General features: G+C 35.9%; 1 pseudogene; it reads right to left on the bottom strand.

The window, feature by feature from the left end:
* Positions 1 to 2540: 2540 nt before the first annotated feature.
* On the bottom strand, positions 2541 to 3935 carry LOC123251944 (annotated as a pseudogene).
* Positions 3936 to 24452: the final 20517 nt, after the last annotated feature.

Here is a 24452-nt window from a genome sequence, read left to right on the forward strand (position 1 = left end):
AGACCCAGTTATTATACAGCACAAGGATAAATTAGCACCAACCAATCAGAAACAGAATTAGACCAAGAAATAGTGAACAATCAGATATTACACCAAATTTTACACCCAATGATTATCCCAATCCCAATTACCACTTAAAAGAATCACCTGTAAACCATTATGACAATGAAAAAGAATCAATGGCAGAAGACACAATATTTGATTTGCAATCAATCCAAGACCTAGACACTGACACTGACAAATAAATGAAAACACAAAAGACTTTATCACAAACTCTTTTGTTACCTGGAATCATCTTTATTAAACCAAAAAAAAAGAAAGAAAGAAGAAAAGATTAATCCCATTTCATATACATTTGAACTTTGTTCCTGACACAAGTCAACACACAAGAACATCAGTTCCAGTGCAAGGTGACAAGCTTGAGTACATCAAACGACACAAGTGAGGCATTGCTGACTTTGCAGATCATCACAAGTACAGCAAACCTGAGGACTACAAAAAACATCTGTGATCGAATACATGATTGGTTTATGGGACAACAAACCATACTGTGAAGAGGAGCATCGGAACAGTGTTGGACCCATGCATTTGAAAAACATAACTTACACCCAACAGAATTCTCACTGCATCTCACTGCATCTCACTTTAGATTCCATACACATAGTACATACACTTTGCAGAATTCCAGTGGAGTAAGTATGTAACACTTCATTACACAGAAAGTTCACACTAGACAACACATAGAACATTTTCTGATTTCACATCTACATGTGCAACATAAACTTACCCTTAAGAGAGAAGTTTGTCTGCCTTAGCACAGAATTTTCCTCTTACTTTGGTTCAGACACCTTCTACTCAAATCACCTGACATTTCTTGTAAATAATGTAAATATGTAAATGTTTGCTTACTATCCCTTAGCAATAAGTTTTACTAACACACAGGGACAGTTAGTTAGTTTAATAAGTTAGAATAGGGACAGAATTTTCTAAACTTTCTTTGTAAATACTGTACATAGCTTAAGTCTATAGTTTAACCAAAAGACTTACAAAGAATAATAGTCTTACTTATTCTTACTAACATTTCTAACATAGGCATAAGTGTACTAATGTATCCATATACTAACTTTAGGAAGATGAATTAGAATTTGGAAATTTAGATTGCAAAATTTTTCTTAAATAGATACTTTGTTGTTAGTTCATGAAATTAGATATATACATAGATAGAATTCATTACTTTGTTTTAGTTGGCAAATGTTAGCTTTGAGACTGCTTGTGAATGTTTGCATTTAATCTGCTTTTCTTTTCTTTCTTTTTTTAAAAAAAACAAAAGCTGGCTTTATTGATTTTAATGGCACATTTATAAAAAGTTAACATATTTTTGTATATTCCAAAATAGGAAGGATTTTTTTTTATATCCTTAACATAATAAATAACAAATGCTGTGTACAGTTTATTTTGTATGTGTACAGAATTCTAAAAAAGGTATTTGAATATCCAAGGTGTTCAGTAATCATTTCAAGATAAAAAACACTACCAGGACCGAATGACATGATTGCAAAGAGGCAATATTAAAAAACAGCAAATGTATATGCTTTTAATAGCCCTCCCACCGTACCCCACACAATGTTGGTTTTTCACTTTATTTCTAAAACTCATAATCTATTGTCAAATCAAAATTTGTTCACACTGAAAAGCACCCAGACAAACGTTTATTGTACTAACCTCATGTTCTCTTTATAAGGCAACTACCTTAAATGTTTATTTGGGTTTTCTGGAATGAAAAATAGAGAAAATAATAATGTTTTTTCTGTTGTAATGGGTTGAAAAACAATATAATTTCACTTAAAATCAACTAGAAACTCAAATTATGTGTTTTGGTTGAAAAAATTGAATTTTTTCTTTTCTTTTTTTCCTTTTACTAATTAATTACTGAGATATAAACACACCTATGGGAGAAGGGGAGAGAAATAATTATTCATTAATGAGCAAAGTTCTACTCTACTGTACAAATAGGTACAAGAAAATATTCACAAGATCTAAAATTCAGAAAGCCTCCATCACTAGCAAAATAAAGCACTTCTGGGGAGACGGAGGTGGAGAAAAATGCTTTGGGGTGAGGCTTATGCAACTTTTCAAGCAGAAAGTGCTGATAACTCTCTACATATAGGTTTTTTTTAGCCTTGTGTTTAGATAATTTAAACTTAATTTTAATTCAGGTATAGTAGACACCATTTAAAAAAAACATATCCACAAATAAAATCCTGGGAGTTTGTTTACAAAGTGCATTGCACAAATACAGCAAGATTTGCTAAATGGAATTCCATAAAATGTGGCTTATGTTTCTAGTAAAATTGTTCAACCTCGACTGGAGCTGTTTATAACAGGGAGTCTAAGTATTGATGCTTGTGGTCCTCAGCACAGCTATAAATACCTCAAAAGTATAAGAATATGCTATTTTTAATATGTGAGCTGTGGAATGTGAGCTGTCAACATGTGACAAAACATAAATATTATGAATAAAATATTTGACCTGGCACCAATCAGTATTCCCAACCTAGGTTATTATCTTTTTGAATTGAAGTCTGTATGGTTTGCATGTCCTTCAACAACTGAAGGTTTCGTTGGTTCTTCTCCCCAGGTTTCCGATTGGCAGAAATTGCTTAGAGGAGCTCCCAGTGACTCCAGAAGAAAGCCTGCAGCTGCTTTCTTGATCCTCCAAACATGTTTTGCTACTCTTTAGCTCTTTCATCTGTCTCTCCAGCCGGGCCTGATGTTTTTGAACTTTAGTGATCTGATTAGCTTTAGCTTCCATCCTTTCTACTAATTCCTCAAGTTTTTGCTCAAGGTCCTCTTTCAGTTCCTTAGTTGGTGTTTCCTGGATAAGTTTAGCCAGTTGCTGGTGGTCAAAACTCATCTGTCCAAATTCATCCTGTAATGTCTGTAAGACTTCAAAGAGCTCTTCATGACAGGTGGAGGAGGAAGAAGATGCTGATAACTTCCTGCCTCTACCATTTCAAAGTGGCCCTTGCTTTGCCAGGAGAACACTGTTGACCACATGGTTATTGCATAAAACTTTATTATGTTGCTTCATTAAATGTAAAACACATTGTACATTGGATACCACTGCATGGCTAGGGGTAGTGGACTTTCCAGCAACAAAAGGCATGTCATCCAAGCACAATCTGTAATGTGGCTGTATGTGAAAATGGTTCCTGGGAGATTTCTTGTCAGGCTGTTTTTTTTTTTCTTCATTCTTCTTGCATTGGCAGGATATGATGGTATCTTTTCTTCAAACAACTGTCTATTTGTTTCTATTCCAGTCTGTAATTGGGCAGCTTTTTCCTCCATAAGTTTCCTTTCCTGTTCTTCTTGATGGAATTTTGACTCCAGTTCTTGCATTTTTTTCTCTGCAAGAGCCTGCATGGCAGTGAGCTTGTTATATTCCTGCTCAAGCACATGCAGTTTTTCAAGTTGGTTCTCAACATGGATTTGATTTTGCTGCTGGTCTCTCTCTTTTGAAACCTGTTTTTCCAAGACAGTTGTCCACTTATTTTTGGCACGACTCTCATGTATTCCAACTGTTTTTCTAAAAGATTGCATTTACTTTCTGCAGCTAACAACTGGGACGTCAATCCTTGATTGTGTCTTGACTCTTCATTCCTTGAGTTCTCCCTTTCCTGTATTTGTTCATCCAGAACTTTCTTGTATTCACTTGTTTCTTTAGACAAAGTTTCCACACTTTCTTCTGCTTGAATCCATTCGAGCTCTAAACATCGAATCTTTTCTTGAAGATTCTTCAGTGCAGAAAATATGGCTCTGCTATTGCTTTCTGGATAGGCAAATGTTGGTTTTTGTGGAGAGCATCGTATATCCGAATTAAGGAAAGGCTTATTGGGTGGATAGACTACATATGAAGATGCAGATAGCCGAACCATGGCTGCAGTATACAGAGGTGGTTCAGGTAGGATGTTTGCAAAAGGAGAACAACCAGTTGAAGATGCCATCTTCCCACCTGCCAGCATGCTTTTCTGTTCTGTTCAAAAATGTTTGCAAAACTGAAACCCCATTCCTTTCCTATGCCTTTCCCATAACCCATCTTAGTTTTAACTTAGACTAGTCTTAGCATAGTTTAGGAGGTTTTTTTTTTTTATCCTGGGACTCCATTCTAGGAGCATAGGGCCACAACCAGTAGGCAATGGGTTGCTCAGGGTCACCCAGCTGGGAAGTGTCTGAGCCCGGATTTGAACCTAGGACCTTTCGTCTCTAGGCCTGGCTCTCAATCCACTGAGCTAGCCCAGCTGCCCCTACTTTCTGGTTGATAAGATCTAAGATTCTAAGCTAAATTATAACTATGCTCTTATCCCTATCTAAGTTTTATAAAATAATAAAAAGGGCTTATAACTATGCTCTTATCCCTATCTAAGTTTTATAAAATAATAAAAAGAGTTTAGGAGTAAGCAACCCTTTTTATTATTTTATAAAACTTGGATAGGGATAAGAGCATAGTTATAATTTAGCTTAGAATCTTAGATCTTATCAACTAGAAAATGTGGCAAGGTGTAAATTTTCCAAAAAAAAAAAATGAGTGGATTTGTAATGCAAGGTGGCTAACAGAAACCTTTTGCTTCTGTAATTTCTAATGGTCACAAAAAGTCAGTTAAACATCTTAGAATCTTCAGAAAGTCAGTTAGGACTTGAAGCTATAAATAGAGGTGAAGTTCCAACTGACAAGGCTTTTGCCTTCTGGCTTTCACTGTGGCTGGAGGCTTTTGCTTTGGCTTAACCTGTTGGCTTTGGCCTAATTGCTTCAGCCTTGGTCTGTGCTTATTTTGTCTTGGGGAAATTTGGACCTCTCTCATTTCTCTGGACCTCTCCCTGATCTCCCATCTCCATCCCTCCCCTTCTCTGAATTTCCTTTGGGTCCTGGTGGAAGGGAGGGCTTGGTGATTAGACATTGTGGGTTTAGTTTCTATAGGCTAGTAGAATATCATCAAATAAGTTACCCCTAATTTTAATGATTTGATAAGGAGTTTACTTAAAAGGCAGTCAAATCTTCCTGACTGGGAGAGCCGGACTCTCTCTATCTGAACCTCTCTAAGACCCATCCCCCACCATCACCCCTCTCCCTAGCAGCAGTTTAGAAATCCTGAACCTCTTCCCTCTGACTAACCTGAAATAAATAAATCCCCTTGTTACCTACTCAAAGCATCTGGTGAATCATTGTATCGAAGATTGAGGCAAGGGATAAAGAGGGAAGGACTCATTTTCTTCTATTTCCTTGAGGGGACCTGGGGGCATCCATCTTGGCAGGAAGTACCTCCCCGAGGCTTCCTTTAGCATTCAGTTTGACTGGCAGGGAGGGGCCCTCTTGACTCCTCCCTCAAGAGACTTTGAAACTAACAAGAGAAACCCTCTAGCCAAACCTAAACATTTCTTACTGGCCCTAATTTCCTCCCTGTATCCTCTTTCTGAAGCCTCTGAGAATAAACCTGTTTGAGCTGCCCTCTCTTACATACCCCATTTCCTTTATCTCCTACATACCTTCCCATACCTTCTTTCCTCCTCCAATCACCTTATAATCACCTAATATCCCCTTTTATCCTTCCTCACACCCAAATTGCCTTCGTTGACCCACTCAGATTACCTTATTTACTACTTCTTGATAACACTTTGATATTATTTTGCTTTATTACTAAATAAATGGTTATGTTCAAGAATTTTATAAGTCATCATTGTGAGTATTTATTTTGTGTAAATGGAGGTGAGGGTTTGAAAGATATAGTGAGTACTGTCCCCCCAAGATCCTGAAAGAATTTAAGTATAACTTCATAGTGGTGTTTCTTCTCTAAGAACCCAGACTCATCAATGTGAGAGTAGGTTGGAGTGCTAGCCTAGAGAATAAATCAGTGTGTGGATAGTCATGAAAGAGAAATGAGGGGCTAATATGTTGATGTACCCTCCCTACATACCCATTACAGATTCAAAGAAGTTTAGGATTATAAGATTCCAGAGATAAGGAATGAGCACAGTACAAATATGGCTAATAGCCTGTGGTGGCCAAGGGAAGCTTGTCTCTTCAGAAATTACCTTGTATATATTCTGTGTGTGTGTGTGTGTGTGTGTGTGTGTGTGTGTGTGTGTATGTGTGTGTGTGTAATATATATGCAACACACACGTTGATTATATGTACATGTTTCCCCAATGGAATGGTGGCCAGGTTGATTAGAACATGCAATGCACAAAAGAGAACAATGTGAAGTCAATCTAGAAAAGCCCATGGAAGCCAGATTGTGAAAGACCTTCAATAAAGAAGGTAATACATAATACTAATAAACAATTAGCAACCAGAGAAGAACATTAGTGGGAAAACATCTTGCTCGTAATTAATTGCAAATCACTGGAGAAACAGATGGTGATAGATTGCAAATATTGTGAGTGCCTCACAGTTCCTGCTATTTCAATTTCAACAGTACTCCTGTAGCAAAGGGTAATGGAGCCAAAAGTTGAAACTTTCTTTTATTCAGAGAAAATCTGCAGAATGGATTCTTGGGCTTAGATATAGAAATATCTAGGCATCTGCTGTCCCGGGTGTTAGACACATGTTTAAGCTTCTGCTATTTAGTTTATAAATGATACAGTGAAACCATGGCAGGGGGATATTAAGGGAAATATGAACCCTTTTCCTGATTATACTGCATGGATAAAAATGCCTCATCTTTTCTAACCCAAAACTATGACCAGAGCTTCAGTGATACAAATGTACAATGCTGAAAATGCCTCCTTGGCTTGGCTGAGCCTTTTTATCCATCTGTTTTCCTCTTCTCTTTTTCCTCACAGTAATTCCAAGTTGGCTGGGACCTGGAATTTCCCCAAATCATTTTGAAACAAGGATATATATTTTTATAAGCATTTTTGGCGATGTCATGAGAACAACAGGGCTATAAATAAAAACAAGGCTTGAATTGTTTTGGTGGTTGTATAAAGTGAATCAAATTATCAGTGCTTCTACACTATTTTTTTTTTCCTTCTTGGGCTTCAGTCTTTAGGGGAGAAAAGCATTTATACAAAGCCGAAATTCAAGAAAAACATAAATTACTCTGAACAATGAGAATTGCCTTAGACATGTAGATCATATGGATAATTCATTCACAAATGTTTAATTTTTTTATCCAATAGCACATTTATTTTGTTTTTTTCAATTTGTTTGGTTTTCAAAAGAATAACATCAGTGGGAGACCGTCTTGCTTTCCAAAAAGAGTCATTAATTTAATTAATCAGGTATGTAGCTGGAGGAAGTCTGACCCTGGGTAAATCCCTTAATATCTTAGTACTTCCAGCAGTTCTATAAAACTGTATTTTATAGATGAGTTCTCACTTTATTAGTGTTTTCATACCAGAATATCTTAAATTGATGAAATCACAGATCCAAAATATAGTAAGAATTGTCATTATTATATGCTAACTACTTGGAAAGAGTTACCTAGCATAGACTCCCAAAAGATTTGGCCTTTACTTTGTCCTATTTAACATTTTTAAGTATTATTATCATTAATTAATTCATTTATTCATTCATTCTTTCCACTGTGCCTCCTATGTTCCTGATATATAGCAGAAGGCTACATGACTCAATTGAAAACAACCAAAAAGAAACATGTGGAATGGAATCCAGAGAATAAAAGCCTATCAGAAATTCTGTATTTTTTAAGTCAGATATTATAAGTAAAAATCAAAACAGAAGATTAAAGTAAAACAAAGACACAAAACATTCATAGAATAAAACAAATGGAAAAATCAGAAAAGGATAAAACAAATGATTAAACATTAATCTAAAACTTTATAGAAGCATGAAAAATAAAGAAATTAGATTAGACATTACGCACTCCTAAATCCAAAAATTTTGATTTAGAGAAGGCAGAAAGCAAGGGCTACACCAGAAACCTTGTGTTCTGATAACAGACCCCTCTCATTCTCCTCAGCACCATAGCTGTGACTAAGATGCTCTGTTCCAAACTACATGCCTGATAATATAAGTGGTAGATAAGAGAGATTACCATCTTTGCTAGACTGTACTATAGCATTATAAACTAAGTTTAAATTAAGGTACAATTGAAGCCCCTCATGAGTTTCTCAACTTTAAAACTGATTGTCTTCTCTCCTAAATAGAAGTCAGTATCATTTCCAAGTTAAGAGAGATCATGTTACTCACTGGAAGTACATGGATAATGCTAAGTTATAGGGTACATTGGAAAAGACAATAAACACTTTTTTTCTAGTTTGTAAACTCTTTACAATGACAGAAAAGTGTAATTTGGACTGTGATTGAAAACTTTTTAGTACAGTAAGGAAAGCTAGAGATTGAATGTGGTTCCAAGCTTGACTCCAAGGTGAAATTGAATTCAATGATTGAGAGCAGTATGAACTTTTTGAGGAGAAAGCTTGTGGCTATGAATGTCAAAAGTCTTATTGGCAACCTTAAATCAAACTTCAGTGGAAAGAGCATGATTAAAGCACTTTATCCCTAGGTAAGTCTTAAAAAATAACATAAAAAAACAAAAATCCTTTTGGATCTGTAAAATGTATCCCAAACAATTTGGAACTGATCCTAACAAAAATCCAAATAAGCTAAATGAAACGGAGTCCACCATTCAAGGCAGCTGCAGAAATATTAATTCATTAAACAAGAGGATGGCGAATGGATAGAAATTCTGAGAGCATGTGACAAAAGTTCAAAATGAATAGCAATATTTTTAGAGCAAGTAGACATTATTTCACTGATCAGTGGTAAAGGCTGTGAAGAACCACACACCATATGTGATTTACCTTCAGAAAGAAGTTATAAAATAGGTTAGATCCAAGAATGGAATAAAAAAAAAACATTCTCAGCAAGATAGCGTAGTGAATAGTGTGGACTTAGACCTGAATTTGAATATAGTCTTGGACACTTAAAAACTGTATGACCTACACCAAGTCTTTTAACGGTTTGGAGCCTATTTCCATATCTATAAAATGAGAATATCTGTCTCCCAGTGTTGTTGTGAGGAATAAATGAGATAGCATATACAATAATATTATCATTTATATAGCATTTTAAGGTTCATGGAATTCTTTGCAATGTAATCTCCCTTGATCATTACAACCCAGAAAGATAGTGCCATTTAATTATTGCTATTTTACATATGGGGAAACTGAGATTATACATATATACATATATATACACACACACATATATATACACATATTTTATTGCCTTTAAAGTACTATATACATTTTAGCTATTAATATTGTTTGTTGTTCTCTCAATCAACTGTAGACCAACAAATAGTTGATTTGTTTATGGAGCAAAGGGGTTTGTGATGGTAGTTAAGAAAAAATTATTATCATCAGAAATTATTGGTGGGTTATTTTTATGAAACTTGAATTTAGTAATCAATGTACATCACCACCATCACCACCATATTCACTAGCATTTATATAGTCCTTTAAGAAGTGATAAAAACTTTGTTATAAAAACATGGTATCTACTAAGTAAGTAGTATAACATGAACTGGGTCCTAGAATTATACAACAGAATTGCTAGATTTCATGAAATAAAAGTTAAATCCATAAATTATTCTTATTTTTTTTTTATTCTAGATGGTTTAGTCAATAAAACTATATAGGAACTGGACCATTATAAAAGACTGAGCTACTGACTACAATTGCCTATCTATAATTCTGGTCCATGAAAAAATTTTAAGAACAATGTTTTCAATAGATGCCAGACCAAATGTTTATCATTGCCCAGATAGACAACAGAGCTAGGGCTTACAAATTATGGATATGTATCTGAAGGAAGAAGGAAGAATTATATATTATCCCCATCATTCTGTTTGACATTACAAATATCTTTAGCCTATGAGCCTGCAAGAGATGATTTTACATTACAATACTTTTATTCAATTACAAATAACAGTTATTTTAACCATTCCCTTTATATGCTCTATCATGTCCATGCAAGATTAAATATAACATAATGATAGCAGGGTAGTGACTTATCCCAAGGCTATTTCTATCTCAAGTCTATCAAAAACTTGGAAGAAGAGGTAAATAACAGTAAAAATAATTCACATGAAAATGGTTTATTGCAATATATCATTTCCGGCTCACCATTAACTCTCTGGATAGAATGCCAGGCCTGCAGTAAGACAGCCTCATCTTCCTAAGTTCAAATCTGACCTTAGACATTTAATTGTTGTGTGGCCCTAGGCAGGTCACTCAACCTTGTTTTTCCCGGATTCCTCATCTGTGAAATGATCTGGAGAAGGAAATGGCAAACAATTCCAGTATCTTTGCCAAATCAGGTCACAGAGAATCATACACAACTAAACAATGATGGAACAATAATGACAAAAATGAAATCTTTTAAGTAGTAACTATAAATTTTATTATAACCATTTTACAGATGTTTGGGTGGATGAAAAGCATTTGTTTTTTCTTTGTTTTGTGCAAACACTGTGCTAAGTACTCCAGATACAAATAGGAAAAAGATGGTAGCCCCTGCTTTAATAAAGCATACATTCTTAAATGACAGACAACACGCGTAGAAGAATTGTGGCCAGAGAAGGGGATTCTGTACTGCTATGTCACAGTAATGGTGAGCACAAATACTAATTTGATTACTGTTACCAGATAAAGAAGTTGGAAAGTATGAGGGGAAAGGGAGATAAGGTGTCATGATGACAGGGAAAATGGCTGATATAAAACATGGCTGGATAGGTCATAATACCATCAATTTCTAGCTGGCAGTGATGAATTCCCCTCATTTTTTTGGAGAATACTGAATTCTGGAGAAGTTAAATGATCTGCACAGGGTTAAAGGGCAAAGAGCTGTTCTTTTGTCCAGCACAATTCAGTATAAGAAATCAACAGCTACATAGTTCTGACTTCTGTGGATAATGAGGGCTTGTATCACAAGAGAAAAAGGCAAAGGTAAATACATAGAATGAAAGAAAAGAGAATGCCTCAGAGAGAGATAGGTCAATGTGGAATTGCATAAAATGAAATTAATTTTGGAGGACCAATTAAACTGAGTAAATAAGGGATTAGTGAAAGGGATAGTAGGGAAGGACTGGATTCTGAAAGATTGCCCTAGGCCCAATTTCTCAATCATTTCTATTGATCTGTATTCTCTCCCATGAGAATCAAATAACTCTAGGGTCTGACCCCTGACTTCTTTCTTCTTTCCTCTTTCTCTAGAAAGGACCCTCAATCTTCTTAAGAACCTTATATAAGTTGATATGTTCCTATCATAACTCCTAGATCTTTCTGTAACTCCTATTCATGGCCCTTAGAAAGCCCAGGGCCTAGGACACAAGGGGCCCACTGAATGACCTATAGAATAGAGTTGAGGGCAGCTGGTGCTCAGAGTGCTTCCAAGGACCCTGTCATTATCTTTCTCGCTTAAACCAGTTAAAATCAGGGTCCTTTGATGTGACTCTAGGGCTGCCCAAGCATTTTAATTGGTGCTGCAGAGATTCATTTTTTTTATCTTTGATTGAGCCTTTCCTGTGGAGGGATAGTCCTTTGACTCCTCTGGACTTCCCTGACTGTCATTTTCTATACCCTGTTCCTTCAAGCTAAATCCTGATAACAACATAATAAGAAGGAGGCAGCTTCATTTTCAGGGTCTGAGTGAACTGCATTTGTCTTTTAATTTATTTTCTATAGAGAATATATGAATATTATTGCCTTTGCTTTTAGAATCACATTTAGATCTGGAGAAATTTTTGAAAGTCATCTTGTTTTACAGAGAAGGAACCTGATGTCCAGGTAAGTTAAGTAACCTGATGACCCTTACCCAGGTAATAAGTCGTTGAGGTAGGGTTGCACTCTTTTCTGCACATGCTGCTCAGATTATTTTACATGACACATATCACCACTAGGTGGTGTTTGTTATCAAGTCAGTCATCCAGGGGACAGGTTTTCCTTTCAAGTCCAACCCACCAAATTGATTCAAGGAAAAGAGAAGTGAGAAAAGAAGAGTTAACTCCTTGCTAGTTTTATCCCTATATTATGAGCTCCTTGAGGGTAAGGACTCTCTTTTGCCTCCTTTTGTATCTCAGCATTTAGCACAATGTCTGGCACAGAGTAAATACTCAAAAAATATTGTTTATATTTCCTTTGACTTTTATCATGTAGAATGTGGAAAGTCATAGAGTTGAGTTGAGGGGCAGAAGTAGGGAGAGAGAACACACATACAGATACAAACACACACACATACACACACACACATATAATATAATATATGACAGCAGCTATTTACTTAAATTCAGTTTTAACCATATATGGTAGATCTTGGAATATATCCCCTATAGGTATGGGGCTTGGAAAAAAAAAAAACCCTTACCTTTGTCTTAGAATCAATACCATGTATTGGTTCTAAAGCAGAAGAACAGTAAGTGCTAGGCAATGGGCATTAAGTGACTTTCCCAGGGCCACATAGCTAGGAAGTGTCTGAGGTCAGATTTGAACCTAGGACCTCCCTTCTCTAGGCCTGGTTCTCAATCCACTGAGCCACCTAGCTGCCAGCTGATATGGACCTTTATTGAATCTCTTTTTAATGGCTATTAGCTGAATACTCACTAGTTGTGTTCTTTTTTAATGTTAGGGGCCAGGAACTAACACTTCTATTTAGTCACTTAAAATCAATTTTTTAAAAAGTGATATTTATTTGTAATGTATAGTAAAGCCAAATGTACAAGCATTTCTTCCTCTTATCCTCCTAACAACTCAAGGACATAGTATTCCCCAAACCACCTTAGTCTCTAGGGAAAGGAGGCCTCTCTTAGTCCCTAAACAATCTAGGTCTCACCAAGTTCAGGTTCAGATAAAACATGACTTCTAGATAAGTCTTCATCTCAGCTTCTGCTGAGTTGGACTTTGCTTCTCAAGTAACTGATACTGAGCTGGCTCCCATATCTTGTTTGGAATCCAAGATCTGAAACACTAGAACCCCAGAGCATCCTCATCATGATTTCAAACTTACTAGACCTTCTGACTCCACTCTTTTCACCTAAGACAGAAAAGAACCAATAAAGAAAAACAGTAACAACTGTGAATGTGAATGGGGTATAGATACCCATAAAGTGAAAAAAGTATAGCAGATCAATTTAAAAGTCAGAATCCAATAATATTTTACGTATAAGAAACATATCTGAAAGATAATAATTCACAAAATTAAAATAAAAAAGTGGAAGAAAATGTATCATGCTTCAGGTCTACTCAGAAAACCAGAGTAGCACTTATGATTTCTTATAAGGTAAATACAACATCATGTCATTATATCAATAGATATAGAAAAAAAATTGTCAGACACGAAAAAACACAGAAATAGGAAGAAATTTCCTTAATCTTGAAAATAGTATTGTTTTTAAAACAAAAATCCAACAGTATACATAACAATTTGTGAGGCTTTTCCAATAAAACTATAAATGAAACACCAATGTCTATTATACCAAGTGCTATTTGATGAAGTATTAGGAATGTAATACTTGACAAAAGCAATGTCAGGAAACATGAGCTGAGAGAATGAGAATAAGGAAAAAAAAACATTTTTGTCACTTTTTTTTGCATATGAGTGATACCCTGTCTAGAGAACCTAACCAGCAAAGTGGCAGAATATAAAACAGACCCATATAAATTATCAGTTTCTCTATATTACCAATAAAACCAAGTAGAATGTGTCAGAAAGAAAAATTCCACTCAAAATAATTGCAGAATGAATTAAATATTTGGATGTCCATCTACCAAGACACACAGAGGAACCCTATGACTATTACTCTAAGATACTCTATAGAAATAAAAACAAACAAGTAACCAGTGATATAGTTATAGCTCATGATTAGGCCATGCCAATATAATTATAAATAAAGTGTTACTTCAATTGATTTGATTATTCAGTGCCATTTCTATGAGACTTCCCAAGGTCTGCTTTATAGAGCTTGACAAAATAATATCAAAATTGATTTGGAGAGAAAAAAATTCCAAGAAATTTCAAGAAAATGTAAAAAAAAATCGTGAGAAGGAAAGAAGTTGATTAGTACTAGACATCAAAATATTCCACAAAAGAATGATTCATCAAAACTATATGTTACTGGCCAAAAATCAGAAAAGTTGATTAGTGAGATGGATAAGGTAACCAATATACAAAAGTAAATGAACCTATCAATCCAAAGGCCTCACCCAGCTACTGGGGTAAGTACTCAGTATTCTACCAAAAGTGCTGGAAAAGCTTAGAAGCAGTCTGGCAGAAACTATTTATAGACCAGCAGTCATATAATATACCACAACATGATCCAAATGGATACATACTTTAGATATAAAAGCTTGCATCATAAAGAAATTGTAGGGGATACTTTTCATGTAGAGAAGAATTCTTGACCAAAATAGGAAGCACAAGAAACCCAATGGACTATTTAAAATACTATAAAATGAAAGGGTTTCTTTGTAAAAATAAATAAATGAAGGTAAACTTAGAAGAGGAAAAAGTTAATAGGACAATATTTGTAGTTGTTTTTTTTTTCTGATAAATTTCTGATATCCAAAATATATAGGGCTATCTCCCATATCAGAAATATTCTTCCTCTTCATCTATCCCTCCTGGCTTCCTTGGCTTCTTTTAAGACCAAATTAAAATACCATCTTCCACAGAAAACCTTTACCAATCCTTCTTAATTCTAGGGCCTTTTCTTATTTATTTCCTGTTTATCCAAATAGCATATTTGTACTTGTGCATTTGCTTGTTGTCTCCCCTATTAGATTGTGAGCTCCTTGAGGCTGGGGATTGGCTTTTACTTCTTTATGTATCTCCATTTTTGAGCCCAGTGCCTGATATATCACAGGCACTTAAAAAATGTTGATTTACTGACTTATGGTCAGCTTGTATAAAGTGTATACATCAGAAGAGCTTTAAATGGCCATGTGGATCACTGTACCATTTTATTGATCCACATATAAGAATCTCATCCCTAAATAGTGGCTGAACTAAACATCCAGGTAGCTGTGATATATTGAACCATTTTAATGTTCCCTCCAGAAATCATATAGTGCATACGAATCAAGAATCAAACTCAATACAACTTACTTCAATTTGGTAATAATGAATATAATCTGATACTTTGGTATAAGTTGGGAGAATCTGTCATTTCTGAGTGTGTGGGGACACATTTCTTAATGAAGTCAAGTTTAAACTTCTCTGGGATAATAATAATATAGAATACAATAAGACCACTCACTGTAAGGTCAAGGAACTTCCAGAACTTGCCTCAGTTCTTTAAATTGATGGAACATGTTCCTTTCCTATGCTTCTATTAGTCCAAGATTAGAATTGCTTCTAGCTACAAAATTCACTATCTCTGAGGTACTTTCCAGTCCTTGGGATTAGTTGTATATTTGAACATAGGTGTGAAAAGAAGAATTAATTGTCCTTTCTAATTTACCTGGAAGGTCTTCATGGAAGAGGCAGGATTTTAGGAGAATTATAGAAATATGCATTGCCATTAATCAAGCAAATTGATGTAATGGAATTAAAATAATAATTTACCAGGAAAAAATGTCTTGGAAAGTTTTGTATTTTATTCTTCAACCATTAGTCATGTTGGGAATGTTAAAACTATTTTCCAGATTAATATTTGAAGTAAATTAGGCAATGTGCAATAGTTTTCAGCATTTCCAAATTTCCAAGGCTGGACAAAAATGAATTCTAATTATAACTAAAGGTCCTTCCATGGAAGTCAATAGAAACCTTGAGAAGTGGTCCAAATTGAGGTCTTTGAAGGTGAAGAGAATCTTGGTCTTCTATGATTATGCTAATTAAACCACCTACTGAGGATCTCATAATCTAGACAATTAAACATAAAAGTAAGTTCCATCTAAATTTCTAACAACAATAGAGGTTTCCAAAAAGCTCACAAAAGAATGGATTCTGTTGTGTGGCACTAAATGTTATTAAATAATAGGATAGGTTGGATATTGAGATTGAATATGTAATTTAATTAACCTAACAACTTCCAGGTAAGGAAGCCTCCTTTACCAAAACTAGTTACTACCTCCTCTGTAACTTGTAGTTTTAGAGAGTTGCCTAGAACATTAAAAAGTTAATGGTCACAGCCCCCATGTATCAAAGCAGGCACTCTATATACCAAATCATAATGCCTCCTATAATGAAGGAAAAACAAAATATGTTGTTGAATATCCAAGACAGTTGAAAACTCATGGGAGAAATAGGAACATGGCTCCAATTATCCTCCCTCTATCTCCTAAAGGGAATTTTGGTATCCTTTTCAAATCATTTAAAATATATCTTCTATTTACAGTATCACAGTCACAGAGTAACTTGTGTATATTTGCGTGTGTGTACATAAGACTACTGGTAAGGTCAAGTAACTTCACAAGTTATTACTCATCAAATTCATGACATTCTCCAGAAACTGAAAGAAAGAGATAAACAGAAAGAACAATAGAAACTTAAACAGATGAGACAGAGAGAGAGAAAGAGAGAGAGAGATTTAGTTAGTTCTAACAGACTTCTGGGCAATTGAAATCTTTCACTATTATTGGGTCATTCCTGTGTGTTGGGATTGTGAAGAGTTTTCCCAAACTCCTCTTATATTTTGTTTCTATCTAGGTGGTTTATAGTATACACCAATTATAAAATCATGTCTGATTCTCTTTTTACCTTCACCAAAGTATTCTCTTGCATCATTTTACCCTTTGATTTCTGGACTTCCTTACATAAGTATATATATATAAAATCAACAGTGTACTTCCACATTGCAAATTTTTACATCTCAGTTTGAATATATTTGAATTGGCACAAGAAATAAAATAAAAATTTCTGGGAATTTTGCAGAAGCTGGATGTGATATGCAAAGGCCAGCAGATGACACTAAAAAAGTTTAGAAAATCCAAAATGCATAAAACATATATTTAGTATTGTATAATATCAACACATTTTATCTTTTAATACCAAAACATATACAATTTCTTTTTAAAATTTAAAGCAAGTAAAAAAATTAGAGTTTGTGGAAAAACACAAAAGGCAGGAGATGACACACAAAGGCTAGAAATGTAGAGATATCTTAAAGTTTAGTGACTCAGAAATGCATATAAGATATAGTAAACATCCCATAAAATTAAAAGAAAAAAAATCAGACTTCTCTGATACAAAGGGAGAGTCAAAAGATTTTACATAGATTTTCCAGAATGGGTGTCATGTCCCTAATACTCATGATGTGGAAAGGATACCTATATATTAAGTATATTTTTTAATATATAGTTGCTTCTCTAGTCTCTTCCACCTGTCTTTTTTTAAAAACTTTTTTACTAAACTGATATACCCACAAAAACCTCATTCCAATCACTAGTTTCTCCATGTCTAGGCTAGAATCTGTCAACTCTAAACTGCAAAGTGGGACTAAGAAGTCCAAGTTATACCAATTTCCTAGCCAGCTGTTCACTTTCCAAATTAATTTTTCTCTTCTGTTTCCATTGCCTTCAAGGAGCAATCCTGTAGAAAACACATCCTGGGCTGTCATAGTCTTCAGTTTTTCATTCAAGACTGTAATAATACCTTTTGGTTTCCTTCTGGTAGTTTCTGTCATTTATGCCCATAAGAATCTCCAGAAGTGGGTAGTTTTCAACTTTTGGATAAATCTTGAGCAGCTCTCTTTTATGTTTAGAGCCTTGTATGCCCCCAGGAAGAAAACAAAACATGTTCCTTTTTAAAAAAAAAAAAAACTTACTTTCTGTTTTAGAATCAACACCATGTATTTGTTCCAAGGCGGAAGAGTGGGAAGGACTAAGCAATGGGGGTTAATTGACTTGGCCAGGATCACAGGGTCACTAACTAGGAAATGTTTGAAGTCACAATTGAACCCAGGGCCTCCCATCTCTCTACCTGGCTCTAAATCCACTGAGCCACCTAGCTGTCACCAACCCTAAAACTTATTCCTATATCAAGTTGCTTACCTTGCCAGGGAGAAGGAAGAGAAGGGAGGGAGGGAAGAAGAGAATTTAGAACTCAAAATTTTAGGAGATGAATGTTTAAAATTGTTTTTACATGTAATTGGGGAAAAATAAGATATTATTGAAAAAATAGCCTTGTCATTAGATAAACAAGTAGCTTATTCAGTTATCCAGTGCTTAGTTCCTTAGCTGGCATAGAGTAAGTCAATATTAGTTGATTGATGGGACTCAGCACTCCTGTGTAATGAATGATCAACTACCACTAATCACTCTTTACTTCTCTTCCCCTTACTGGATGATCTCTCACTCAAGACTTTATGTGCCTCATATATATAATTCCTGATAGTCAAACACCTTTTTTCTTCTTGAAACATGTAGCTCTTTCATCTTCAGAAAGAGTTTCAAATCTGTTGTTTTTTTTAAGCTCCAGATGTGCAACTTTCCTTTATCTTTCCCTTACTCCTCCATGTAATACTACCTTTCTCCATGATACTAACAAGGAAGAAGTCTTCCCTCTTGCAAGGAAATGGGACTTTCCTTCAAAAGCACAAAATAAGCATAACTAATAACAAATAATAATAAAAACATAATTAAATAAAATTTTCCAAATTCAAAAAAATAAAAGCTAAAAAAATAAAATAAAATGAACATAAGCATCTATTTAAAAAAATTTTCTGACTTGTGAAACACGGAATATTCAGGTAATTACTGCTTGTTTACTGTGGGCAACAATCATACCTGATAGGTCTCTGAAGTGTGGAAATACTGGGATTGTGGAAAATCTATTTTTTTTCAAGAAAACATCTTTTATTTTAGAACAAATAGGCCACAGATCTGGATAAGCAAATCATTTCCAAGTATTTAAAATGAAATCCCTGGATTTTCCTGCCCTGTAAGCTGGGTTTGACTGACTGAGTGACAGAGAATTCTGAAAACTTTTGAATACTATGATTGTCATTGCATGTGATTGGCAAGAGAGTAGAGCTGTTGCTTTCTGATTTTAATTCCAATCTAATAACCTTAAAGAAAGGAAGATACCTAATCTAGGATGAGTAAATCTCAATACACATGATAAGAAGACACTGGTCAAAGTAAAAGTCTCATGAAATATGCATAGCTCAGTGTGCCCACCCAGTTACTCTGCAACTGGCATAGATGAAGAGTCTCAAAAACTTGTTTCACCCCTGCCCTATACCTCTGTCAATGACCATCTGAATTCTACTCAGCCGCACTCTTCAGAACATATTGATTTTGACCATCCCTGTGAAGGAATGATGATATAATTCTTTGTATAAGAGGATGAGGAGAAGGCAAAGAGTATGCCCAAGATAGCAGGAAATGAGATAGGACAGAAATCCTAGGGGTTTTCTGTGCCCTAAAAAATGGGAATAAAAGCTCAGATGAGCTAAGTGCTTTCTCTGTGACATGTACTCTAAGCAGGGAACCAGCCAGGTGCTTCCTCTTTCCCCTCCAATAGTAATGAAACTGAGAACTTACAACCTCAAGAATATCTGTACTAGTAGATGGGAAAAGATGAGGAGAGATGACAAAGATACACTCCTGGAAATATAATACAAAGACTGAGAGGTAAAAAGTCCAAAAGATAAAAGCTGGATGTAAACCAGATCTCAAACAAATAAATTGACTATAATAATCATTAAGAAGAAGGGGAAAAAAGTAAAAACTTAAAAAATATGTTAGTCAACATTAATAATGCTTATCACGTGCTGGGTATTATGCTAACAGAACTGGGGAAACTTGGTTACATTTGTACATTTAAAAGGCAAAATGTTGAATTGTTATTCCCATACAAACTCCTGTGAGTAAACATAAGCTTGACTCCAGGAAGTGAATATTTTTTGGTATCAATCTCAGTTCATTGAGTTACAGGGAAACATGCAGGTTTCATGCACATGTATTTGCATTGGCTTAAAAGTAATGAAGTTTCTGAGTAAACATTGCCAGGCATGATCCATGTAATTCAACAAAGGCATGAAGAAAAGTGGTATTCATTATATAGACATTCTTTTTTTCCCCTTCACTGAAGGACTTTCATTTAGAGCTAATTTCCCAATTCCTACTTAAATTGGCAGGCCAGATTCTCAAAGGAAGTCTGGCCATATCCCCTATTAGAGATCCATGGGTAACCCTTGGGTCGGAAGTTTTTAGTCCTGTTGTTTACAGGCCTCCACTAATGTGTTCTTCATTCATTATAATATAGAATTAACTAGGTTTTAGAAATAGTATTTCCTAAGTAGTTATAGTAGGGATAACTGGTACAAAAACAATCTACCCAAAAGCTGGAGCTTGCTATACAAGAGTCAGTGAGGAGTGTGGTCAAGATGGTGAGGGTTTCACTTGCCTGGTACATAGTGCATCTCATTTTTCCCTCCAGGTGCCTTTTATTTTAGCTTTGATGACATAGTCTTTGGATAAGAGTGGAATGTCACACACCCTCTAAGCCTATTCTTGCTCCTCCCTTCTCCCTTCCCATTTTCTGGCACAGTGTGAAAAGAAATTCTTGGTTTTCTTTGTCTATTCTGAGTTTACACTTGTGAAAAGGGAATCCTTTATTCTCTTTGCCTAGTTGAAGCTAACACTTTGGTTAACAATAAATTAAGTACCTCTACCTAGTGCCTCCTCAGATGGTGAAGAAAGGATTAACTCTCCTTTGAAATGCACTAGGTGGAGGAGCTTTCCACCCCTTCAACTCAATCAGCCAGGAAATGAGAATTCACACCTCAATCAGCCAAGAATCTGTGAACTCTTTTGATGTGTATTCACCTCTTCAGAAGGGGAGAAGTGGTTCCCAAAACACGACCCAACAGTGTTAGGCAATTTGGAAGCTGTGATTGGCCCTTGTGAAGAGGGGAAGGGACAAGAAGCTACTGTAAAAGACCCTGAATTTCTGGGAATAGGAAAGTCAACTTCAAGGAGTTTGGCTTCAAGAAGGAAGTCAGTTTCAAGAAGAATGTTGGCTCAGTGAAGAAAGTTAGCCTCAGGAGTCACCTTCAGCTCAAGTTGTCTTCTTGACCTGCTTCTTGGAAGGAACTTGGGTGAGTGGATATCAGGCTTCCCTTTCCTGTCTTCTGGAGAGAGTTTAATTCTGATGGAAGGTTAACAAGTCCTGGATGAGTTGAGCACCAGAGCAATATTTAGTTATATAGGCTATTGTATTCTCTACCCTTTTGTATTTCTCTGCTTTCACTCTTTCCACCCCTTTTGTAAATAAAAATTATTAAAGTCATTTAGACTTTGACCAATAACACTTTGAATTTGTGACCAACATTATTATTCATAATCTTTATATATTTTAGTCAAAAGATTAAAATTTAACTCTTTTTTTTACCCCTACCTTCCATCTTGGAGTCAATACTGTATATTGGCTCCAAGGTAGAAGAGCAGTAAAGGTAGGCAATGGGGGTCAATTGACTTGCCCAGGGTCACACAGCTGGGAAGTGTCTAAGGTCAGATTTGAACATAGGACCTCAGATCTCTAGGCCTAGTTCTCAATCCACTGAGCTACCCATTTGCCCCCTAAAATTAAAATCTTACAACAGGCACAAGGGTCTGCTTCTAAAGGTGCTCCCAAGTTTCAATTTTCTTGTAGGTTTTTTGCTTCTCTACTGGATTGACTATTCCAAATTATCCTGTTATCTTTATATGTAGGCCAGTTAGTGAGACTTGATCTTTGAGGAAGTCACAAGGAATTTCTTCTTCATCTAAAAATCAAACCCTCTTAATACTTTTAAATTCATTGAGGACTAATTTATAATGACTTTGAATTTTTGATTCAATAGGGGTACCTAAGTCTTCTATAATTATGTGAATTGGGATTGAGAGAGAAACTAGTACCTTACACTAAACTCTCCCACACATTCACATTGTTGGTTGAAAAAATCTGAGTGATGGCTAATGCTTACATAGAGCACTTTTGTATTTATTATTCTGTCTGCATTTCATTCAGTCAAATGAACAAATGAAAAAGAAGTTTGAAGGAGGAAAATTTCTAGATCCCCTCATTCCTTCACAAGCTATCCACATCTTAAGTAGAAGAATCATTGATGGTAATTCAGTTCAAGAAGCATTCAGAGGCAGCTAAATGGTGCAATTCCTAGGCCTGAGGTTCAGAGGACAGTGCATCAAGTTGTGTGACTCTGGGTAAATCCATTGAGCTCTGCCTGACTTAGTTTCCTCATATTTAAAGTGGGATAATAATTGTACCTGTCTCCTGGAGTTGTTAGGAGGATCAATTGAAATAACATCTGTTAAGTACTTTGTAAAAAGTTGTTAGTTGTATGAATGATAGCTATCATTATTATTATTTGCAGCTGGTATGGATAGGGGACATAGAAATAAAAAATCAAAATAGTTCCTGCCCTCAATTAACTAATTTCTCCTAGAGGAGTGATACAGGTAAAATACAAAGTTTTGTGTGGTTTTGAACCAGTTCAGTTTTGGTTTATACTACAAGAGACATAGCTTTCAGTACTATGGCATCAACAGGACTCCTATACCCCACCCTGATTAGACCACATCTGATATAGTAAAATGAATTTTGTGTTGTATCTTAGTGGTACTTCTTTTAATTAAGCCTACTTCAATCACTCTGTGATTCACAATGCCATCTCATCCCAGTTACTGACTATGCCAAATGTTAAAGATGAGCCTGACTCAAATTGGTAACCTCTTGGTTCATGTTAAATACTGGAATGAAAGGAGACACATATGTTATTCCATAGTTAACAAAAGGAGGTTTACCAGCCACAATACAGAAAGATTTGTCCTTAAAGATATTGTAGCACTTAGTTTGGGTGGGAACAACTCTCCATGCACCTTCCATATGGAAATTTATCTAGTAGCTAGATAGAAATTGATGACTTCTTTGTCTTGGAACATCCTCCAAGTCTGAAGGGCCCTCATTCCAATCAGGTGGATCTATAAAGATATTTTTCGAAGTCTAGGAAATTTTCATGAAGGGCAGATCAGCTTGTGCCATAGCTTCTTGGTCAATCAAATCCTGAGACACGGCTGAGTTCTGGTTAATATGGCAGCAGAGTAAGGAGCAGCTGCTTGATCTCTCCTCAAGGGGACATAAAAACAAATCCAGACTAATGAAGGGACCCCACAACAGGGCGCAGCATTGAAGGTATGTAGAATTGGGGCATTTCCATGCTATAAAGGGGTGAAACAGCTCTCACTAAAACATGAGAGAAAAAAGCCCCTGCCCAAACCCCCACACCACATACAGCACCAAGGCCAGTGCACAAGAGTTAAAGCAGGTTTGGGGCACCCATTAAGTCATTGGCAGCTCCAGGGCTTGTTCCTGAGAGCAACAAGACTTAGGACCCCAAGAGGCTAAAGAACGCACACGGACTTTGAATACAGACCCTGAGTACCTGCTTGAGTGAAGGCATTTCCATAGGCACGGACAAGGATCTCAAGCGCAGGCTTGGACCTCTAGTGGGGACCCTGTGCAGACGGGAGCATGGCTGTCGAAGCAGTGCCCTGAGACTGCTGAAGGAGCCTCGGGCAGAGGGGCAGACCAGGGATGACCAGGAAGCTCGACCCCGAGAACAATGAGACCTGAGACCTTGGGAGCCTAGAGAGCACAGACAGACCCTGAGTGTGAGGATAAAGCACAGAAGGTGCAGGTCTAACAATGGCAAGCCAAAATTGGGGACCCCAGAAGAGAAAGGTTATCAAGAAGAACACTGTAACACTTGACAACTTTTACACAGAGAAAATCCAGACAACAGAGGAGAACAAACAAGTAATCATATCCAAACCTTCCCAAAACAATGAAAACTGGTCACAAGCTATTGAAGAGTTCAAATCTGAGATGATGAGAAAGATGGAAGAGATCTGGCAAGAAAAAAACAGTTTAAAAGGCAGAATTTCACAATTGGAAACTGAGGCTCAGAAATCCAATGAATTGATAAGCAAATTGAACAACAGAAATGACCAGATTGAAGAGGAAAACCACAAGATCATAGCCGAAAACCAGTCTCTAAAGGCTAGAATTGAGCAATTAGAAGCTAATGATCTCTCAAGACAGCAAGAACAAATAAAACAAAAGCAAACCACTGGTTTAAAAGGAAATTGTGTAAGAAGAAGAGGTAGGACTAGGGGAGGATACAAAAATGTCAGCGAATGCACAACTGATAATTATAACTCTGAATGTGAATGGGGTGAACTAACTCATAAAACGGAAGCAAATAGCAGTAGATTAGAAACCAAAATCCTACCATTTGTTGTCTACAAGAAGCACATATGAGGCAGGTGGGCATACACAAGTTTAAGGTTAAGGGCTTGAACAAAATCTTTTGGGCATCAAATGAGAAAAAGAAGGCAGGAGTGGCTATTATGATTTCTGACAAAGCCAAAGTAAAAATAGATATGATTAAAAAAGAGAGGGAAGGTCATTACATCCTGATTAAAGGCAGTAT

The sequence above is a fragment of the Gracilinanus agilis genome, chromosome 6, assembly GCF_016433145.1.
Source record: "Gracilinanus agilis isolate LMUSP501 chromosome 6, AgileGrace, whole genome shotgun sequence".
Taxonomy (NCBI): Eukaryota; Metazoa; Chordata; class Mammalia; order Didelphimorphia; family Didelphidae; genus Gracilinanus; species Gracilinanus agilis.